Source organism: Oryzias latipes, chromosome 18 (genome assembly GCF_002234675.1).
Source record: "Oryzias latipes chromosome 18, ASM223467v1".
Taxonomy (NCBI): Eukaryota; Metazoa; Chordata; class Actinopteri; order Beloniformes; family Adrianichthyidae; genus Oryzias; species Oryzias latipes.
In genome coordinates, this window is record NC_019876.2 from 25,241,622 (window position 1) to 25,250,250 (window position 8,629).

The window sequence follows — 8,629 nt, forward strand, 5'->3', positions numbered from 1 at the left end:
ATTATTATCTAAATTACATAAAAGTTTGTATATTTTGGAGAGAGTTTTATTCATTGTGAAATTGATCAGAGTGGTAACTACATCTGGTAGCTTTAAATCGTTGTCTCTGTATTTAAACTTTTTAGTAATAATTGATTTAAGTTGCTGATATTCCAAGAAGTTATTTATTCCATGTTTGTCTTGAAGTTCCTGGGGAGTTATGAATCTTCTATCAATAATTATGTGCTCTAGTTGTTTTATGCCCCCTGCCTGCCAAGCTGGGAAGTGGATAATCTTTTTGTTTATGAGGATGTCTGGGTTGTTCCAGATGGGTGTCATTTTGCACGGTTGAATTGATGATTTTGATATTTTGAGAAATTCCCACCAGGCTGTTAAGGTGGCATTTATATTAGTACTTTTGAAACAATCCTGTCTTTTAACTATTTGGCTGATAAATGGAAGATCTGACAGGTTGATCTTTCCACATAACGCCTGTTCCAAGTCTAACCATGAGTTGGTTTCTGGATTATTTTTTAACCATTTTAAGATGTATTGTAGTCTATTTGCAAGAAAGTAATTGTGGAAATTAGGTAATTCTAATCCTCCACAGCTTTTTGCAGATTTTAAAGTTTTTAGACTAATTCTTGCAGGTTTATTGTTCCATAGAAAGCTTGATATGGATGAGTCTAATGTTTTGAACCATTTTAATGGCGGTTGTGTGGGAATCATTGAGAATAGATAATTAACTTTGGGTAAGATTTTCATTTTTACCGTGGCTACCTTGCCCATAAGGGACAAAGGCAGGTTGGTCCAGCGTGTTAGATCGTCCTGTATGTTTTTCCGTAATGGGGTGTAGTTTAGCTGCACCAGTTCTGATATTTTGGGGGGAAAATAAATACCTAGATATTTTATATTGCCTGATTTAACTGGTATTGTGGGTCCTTGCTCCGCATTACTGTTCAGTGGTAATAAAACAGATTTATTCCAATTAATGGAATAGTCTGATATAGAAGAGAATTCATTAATGATTGTTGCCGTTTCATTTACAGAATGTATATTACTTAAAAACAGTAATATGTCATCTGCATAGAGACTAATTTTATGATGGCTGTGTTTGGTTTTAATTCCTTTAATACTCTCATTCTGTCTTATTGCTGCAGCTAGAGGCTCGATAAATATTGCAAAAAGAGAGGGGGAGAGTGGGCAACCCTGTCTAGTTCCTCTTCCAAGAAAAAACCTGTTGGAAGTCTGTTTATTAGTTCTAACTGATGCATTGGGGTTGTGATATAATATTTTGATCCAATTGATGAATGATTCTCCAAACCCAAACTTATGGAGGGCAGCAATGAGGAACTTCCAATTTACTCTATCAAAGGCTTTTTCAGCATCCAGTGATAGTATAGTCATTTCCTGGTTTTTGATGGTGGCAAAGTCTATTATGTTAACGAGTCTGCGGACATTGTCATCCGAGTGTCTGCCTTTGATGAATCCAGTTTGATCAAGGTGAATTATGTGAGGAGTGACTTTTTCTATTCTCTGTGCTAGTGCTTTGCAGATAATTTTTACATCTGCATTAATTAAAGAAATGGGGCGATAGCTTGAAGGACTCGTGGGGTCTTTGTCTGGTTTTAGAAGAAGGATAATGTTGGCAGAGTTCATGTTAGGTGGTAGAGATTGGCTTTCATTGATAAATTTTACCGTTTTATAAAACGTTGGTGCCAGTTGTTCCCAGAATTCCTTATAAAACTCTGCTGGAAAGCCGTCGGGTCCTGGTGCTTTGCTGTTAGGCATAAGTAACAGAGCTTCATGAAGCTCAGACAACGAGAGCGGAGAGTCTAAATTTGTGATTTGATCTTCGTTTAACTTGGGCAGGTTTATATTGTTAAGAAATGAGTTGATGCTTTGTTCTGATGGATTGATCTGTGGAGTGTATAAGTTTTGATAAAAGTCTTTAAACGCATTATTAATTTTTACCGGGTCATGGGTGACATTCCCTGTTTTGTCCATAATAGAAGCGATTGTTGATTTTTCTTTATTAATTTTAAGCTGATTAGCTAGAAATTTGCCAGATTTATTTGAGTTTTCATATCTTTCCAGTCGAAGCCTTTGTATCTGGAATTGTGTTTGTTTATTGATGATGTCATTAAACTGCAGCTTTAAATTTTTCAGGTCGCCCAGTATGTGTTCCTGTGCAGAAGCAGCATAAGCAGTCTCCAGGGTTTTGATTTTATTTTCTAATTCTAATAAATCTGCTTTCTCTTTGCGTTTTTTATGCGTTGAATAAGAGATGATTTTCCCTCTCATGACTGCTTTTGCTGTTTCCCAAAGAATACTTGGTGATATTTCAGAAGTATTGTTGAATTCTAAGAAGGTTGCCCACTCTTTTTTAAAGAATTCAATAAATTCCTGGTCTTTTAACAGAGACGTATTAAATCTCCAGGTTGAACCTGAGGGTGTGGGTACTTCCCTTGAAATAGTAACAGAAACTGGTGCATGGTCACTGATAATAATTGGATGAATGTTGGAACTTTTAATTTCTTTCAAAAGGGAGTTACTGACTAATAAATAATCTAAACGAGAGTGTGAATGATGAACTGGAGAGAAAAAGGTGAACCCCTTAGTGTTTGGATGACATGAGCGCCAAGCGTCGCAGAGACCCAGATCATTCATGTACTGCTTTAGAATACTTGCAGACTGCCATGTACGCTGGTTTGCTGCTGTGCTGAGTCTGTCAAGTTCAGGGTCCAAAACCAGGTTGACGTCTCCTCCTATAATGATTGTGGAGTCAGAGTGAGCTGAGAGTGAGGTGAAGAATCTGTGAAAGAAGGAAGAGTCGTCAACATTCGGACCATAGATGCTGGCGATGCAAAAGTCTTTATTCTGAATGGATATATTAATGATTACAAATCTGCCTTCTGGGTCAGTTACTGTGTCCTTATGAGTAAATGTAACATTTTTCTTAATCAAAACTGCAACCCCTCTTTGTTTGGAGTTGAAACTGGCAGAATACATAACTGGATACTGGGAACAGCACAGGAGATGACCAGCTGATAAAGATAAATGGGTCTCCTGCAGCAGAGCTATATCTGCTTTAAGATCATTCAGGTGATTTAACACTTTCAATCTCTTTGGCCCAGAACCAAGTCCACGCACATTCCAGCTAACGATGTTAAGACTGTTCATAGCTGTTCTAACCGGGAGAGTGCAAGGCTAAATAGTGCGTGTGCCCGTCCGTGTGCGCGTGCCCGCTGTGCGTACCTGCTACACTGACAAGCGCTGTGCGTAGGAGGTGGACATGTCTTGGCTGTGAGCTGCATGTTGCGTGCGTCCTGTGTGAGCCTAAGTGAGGTTTTTGCAGTTTGTCAACGTGTGTGTGCGGGATCGCGTGTGCATGCTCTTATGCGCGCTAGTATGCGCGCGCGCCCGTTCCGTGCATAAATAAATACTCACCGTGGTTACGTTGACTTTACCTGATTCACATATGAGGACATGGGAAGGGGGGGGGACAAGAGAAAAGAGAGAGGAAAAGAGAAAGAACAAAAAACAAAAACAACGAAACAACAACAGAAACATGAATGTGAGAGAAAGAAAAAACACTTTTCCTGAGAGGTGTGGATTATTGATGATCCGATTATTTCCTATTCAATTAAATAAGTTTGCGGGTTTCTTCTGGGCGGCGCAGATGTCAGTGCGCCTCTGAAAGCCTTCAGCACAGCCAGGGTGTTACCTCTGGGTCCCGGAACAGCTTGCCATTCACAAAAAGTTTATCAACGGCAACCACCGCGCGTGCTCCAGCAGACAGGTGCTTCCTCCTCAGCGGGAAGAGGATTTTCCGCCGGCGGAGGATCTCGCCTGGAAACTGATCATTCACGCTGTAATGTGTGCCTTTCAGCTCGCGTCCTCTGCTTTTTACCTGCTCCTTTTGTTTATAATGTTCAAATTTAGCAACAATAGGACGGGGACGCTGATTGTCCGGCCTTTTCCCTCCGAGCCGGTGAACCCTGTGGAAGGAGATCTTCTGGACTTCCTCCTTGGGGATCTTCAGATGGTCTTCCAAAAAGATGTAAAAATGTATTCTTTTTTAACCCAGTTGCTTGCATTGGTTTGTATTATGATTGTACCAACCTGACACTTTTCCCCTTAAGTTTCAGATATGAGGAGGCAGCTGCTGTTCCTGGAAATGTCTTCATGTCAAACCAAAGATTGAGCTCCAGTTGAAAAATGCTTTAACCTCTTCTGTTCCAGAAAGGTTGAACACTCTATTGGGTTCAGAGAAAGTCTTGTGTTTTCTCTTCATAGTAAAACCATAGTAGCCTTCAACACAAAGTGTTTCATATTTAAAAAACAATGGGAAAATCCAAAAATCTAGCCAAATGAGATTTTCCAGCATTAAAAGTTTATAAAATAAAATGTCAGACATCAAAATAAATAGAAACATTCCAAAAATGAGACTTAATTTCATAAATAGAATAATTAATGTTACATTTCACAGGGTCTTCCACCTCTCTACTGCTTTGCCAACATTAAGGTTTCTGTCCTGGCCCTCTATGCTGATGGTCAGTCCGACACAAGACCGGACTTTCGGTTGACCCGCAGGACCATCGGGCATCTGGTGGAACAGCTTCAGGTTCCTCACACTCTGGGGGGGTACAGGACACTGAGGTCCTGGTGTTCCTTTTCTGGTTGGCGTGTGGCACATCTCACGTGTGGTAGCCAAGGTCTTTGACATGCCACGGTCCGCTGTGAGGGACTTTGTCCACAGGACGGCAGACCTTATCGTCTAGCTGATGTACAGGGTCATCTGGCTCCCCACTGTGAATGAACTGCCATTAGTCGCCACTGGTTTAGAGCAGCTCTCTGGGTCTGCTGCCTTCCAAAAGGTCATGGGGAGCATTGATGGCTGCCACATAAGAATTAAGGCCCCAAAAGAAAATGCAGTTTATTTTAACAGGAATCTTTTTATTCCATTCAGATGCAGGCTGTATGTGATTCTAATGCCACATTTTTAGATATTTTTGTTGGGTATCCAGGATCAGTCCATGATTCACGGGTTCTGCGTAACAGACCAATTTATGCCAATCAAACATTCCCACCTGAAGGATACATCCATTTCGGTGATGGTGGGTATCTCTGCATTGCTCAACCATCATGCTGCTCCATGCTAACAGAAGCAAATCGCCTTTGTTGCAGTTGGGAGGGAGCAGGAATAACAATGACAATGGGATGCTTGAAGTACCCACAGATATCCTTATCATACAGGCCATTGGCTGGAACAAGCGGAAGGTGGAAAAGCTTGACCAGACAATAGCTAAAAGATGCATCAAGGTAAAAACCAGATAGGTTTTTACTTTTTTCATTCAAACATTACTCAACAATGTTTTTGACAGTACAAAGGATTTCTGAGGCATCGGCAGACCTTGATCAGCTGACTACAGAACTATCGGTACAAGAAAACACTGTCCAGCAATGGGTGTCTGATGCTTAAAAGTGGGCTGCAGGTGCTGTGGAACTTAATATATATATTGACACTTTTTTATGTCCAATAATTATTCTAGTAGTGAACTCTAGTAATATCAAGTAAACCCCTTTTTATAGCATCTTGGCTCAAGTCAAAATGTCCAAATACTCATATAATAATATGAAATGTGTTAACTTTTCTCCCCACAAGAACCAACTGGTCAAAATAACCTTGAAAATCCATTGAAGGACTTTATCTGAGCCCAGCAGAGGAAATATGAGCAGTATCACCAGACAGGTGAGGGATAAAATGTAAAGATCTTGAAGCAAATATTATTTAATTTCATTTGCCACTTAGAAAGTTTTGTTTACAATGTCTTTGCATACATATTACTTTATATAAAACAAGTGGCCTTAAATCATTGCAGCAAGAAAGATATGCTGTACAGATATGTACCCTTGGATTTATATCAGTTTTTAAATAAAACATAAAGAGCTTTACATTTCATCAAAAATGTTATGTAAGGTTTTCTTTTTTGCCTCATTCTTCTGCTTCAAGCATTTGGAATTTTTTTAGCTGTTATGAGGCAGCTTTATGTTTATGCTCATCACTCACTTATGGAGCTTTACTTGACTGTCATGCATGCCAGCAGGTGGCAGTAGTGAACCAGAACAGTATTTCTGGAGACTAATATTTACACAGCTGCATTTTCAGCTGTTCATGACAATATCTAAATGTTTTTTTTAAATAACATTTTGAAAAAAGCTGACATTTTAAAACTCAAAAACAGTGAAGGTATGGAAACATTTGTGTAGCATAGTTAAAAATAAAAGTCAAAACCAGAAATGCTTTATCATTTTTAAAATGAATCTGCATTTTTGTGGCTTTGTGACGGCTGTGCACTCCTGATGATTGTACACAGCTCATCAGGACTACGTAGCAGCATTTCCGCCTTCCGCGGTCCTCCTTCAGATGTATAATCATTACCGTTAGAAAAGCACATTTAGAAGATATTCTCCTGCAGCTTGGCGCTGATTTTGCTGTTCGAGGACAGCTGGAGCCCCATCAACAGCTATAGCACATTTCGCCATGCTAAACGTTTGTCGTTTAGACCAACACGTATCGTCTAAATGTCCTTTTATTACTGTTATGATTAATATTAAGTGCTTGCTCGCTCATAATTGTTTAATCCGTCCGGTCAGTGCTTTTTTCTTGGCTCCAAGGACCCGATAGAAGGGTTAGCATGAGGCTAATACGTCCTAAAAACATTAGCCATGGAGGAACTCCATAATGCCGTAATTAGCATCTTGTATGTAAATATGAGGGAATAACATCAGCCTTTATTTTGTCTGGACACCACTGGAAAAACAAATTCATATAATGTTTTAGAGTTTCTCAGATCACTTCCGCATTCGGCGATCTGGAGCTTCGGATCGCAGGGCGTCGCGCTCCGCTGCACTACGCTGCACTACGCTCTACAGCTCTGCCGGTCCACAGACAAAGCTAGTCCGGGGGGAAGTTTCGACGAAAGAGGACCGCGGAAGGCAGAAGTCTCGCTGTACCATGCCAAGCCATGCTTCTTCTTAAGGAATGTTGCCAGGGCCGCTCCTCTTAGTTTTCTTTTATCTTTGTCAGATTATGTTTGTTACTCTCTTTAGTTCTCCATTCTGTAACTGTTTTTTTTAATGATTTCATGTATTTCTGGGTTTTCATGTCAAATGGTCGAACATGCTTCATAAGTTTATGTTTATTGGAGAATCTAAATTGTCCCGATGTGTTGATGTGAGTGTGTGGTTGTGCCTTCTTGCAGTTTGGCCAAACAGAATCAAGTATTTACGCGGACCATGGTATCATTTCTGATAATGTACACTTCGTCAGCCATTAACCCTTACGTAACTTACATTCACATAACAAATACTTCACTATACATTTACAGATACATTTCCCGACAATGTTACAATCCATTTTTATGACAATGGTACAATCCATTTTTATGACAATGGTACATTCCATTTTCATAACGTCCCTTAAGGGGCGGCCGAAAAAGCCTCAAGGGAGGGAAGGACAGACCTTTGCTCCACTGAAGATCCAAAAGACCCAAAGTCCCACAGCAGCACAGGTCAAACCCCCGTATGGGTGCATGTGACTACGGCTTAATGTGTTAGAGAGAACAGCTCTGATAAAGTCAAAGTGTGCTGACCACACCAGCTGATGATTAACAGACCACTCCCAGAAACAGATTTTTGTGTTGAAGTTTGGTTAACCTGTAAGTTAAAAGACACAAACGTCTGTGATATATTTGCTTTTGTCTTGGATCATATTTTGAAAATGGTAAATACTTTAACATTGTTGACATTTATTATGCAGCGTTGAAACTGTACGCTACGTTAATGGGACCCACATTTGAATGGACTTAAAATTTCCCTTTTTTTCACAAGTTTTGTTCATAAAATATTAACTTTGAGAACACGGGACACGTTAAAGACACAGTTTTCCTTCACACTGAAATCAAAGTGTTGGAATGTGCATCACTATTTTTTCCTGTTCTGTCAAAATGGATAACCATGGCTTGATCCTTGTGGGTAAAATACATTTATATCTAACCCCTAATAGTTGATAGTTGATGGGTTTTTTGCTGCCAACATTCTTGTTGGACAGTTTGATGGAAAACCAGCAGCAGAGTTAATAAATGGAAACAAAAATCGGTGTAAAACTTACTTTATGTTTATGCTCATCACTCACTTAAAGAGCTTTACTTGACTGTCATGTATGCCAGCAGGTGGCAGTAGTGAACCAGAACAGTGTTTCTAGAGCCTAATATTTACACAGCTGCATTTTCAGCTGTTCATGACAATATCTAAATGTTTCTTTTAAATAACATTTTGAGAAAAGCTGACATTTCAAAGCTCAAAAACAGTGAATGTGTGGAAGCATTTGTGTAGCATAGTTAAAAATAAAAGTCAAAACCAGAAATGCGTTTTCATTTTCAAAATGAATCTGCATTTTTGTGGCTTTGTGACGGCTGTGCACTGTTGATGATTGTACACAGCTCTTTAGGACTACGTAGCAGCATTTCCGCCTTCCGCAGTCCTCCTTCAGATGTATAATCATGACCGTTAGAAAATCACATTTAGAAGATATTCTCCTGCAGCTTGGCGCTGATTTTGCTGTTCGAGGACAGCTGGAGCCCCA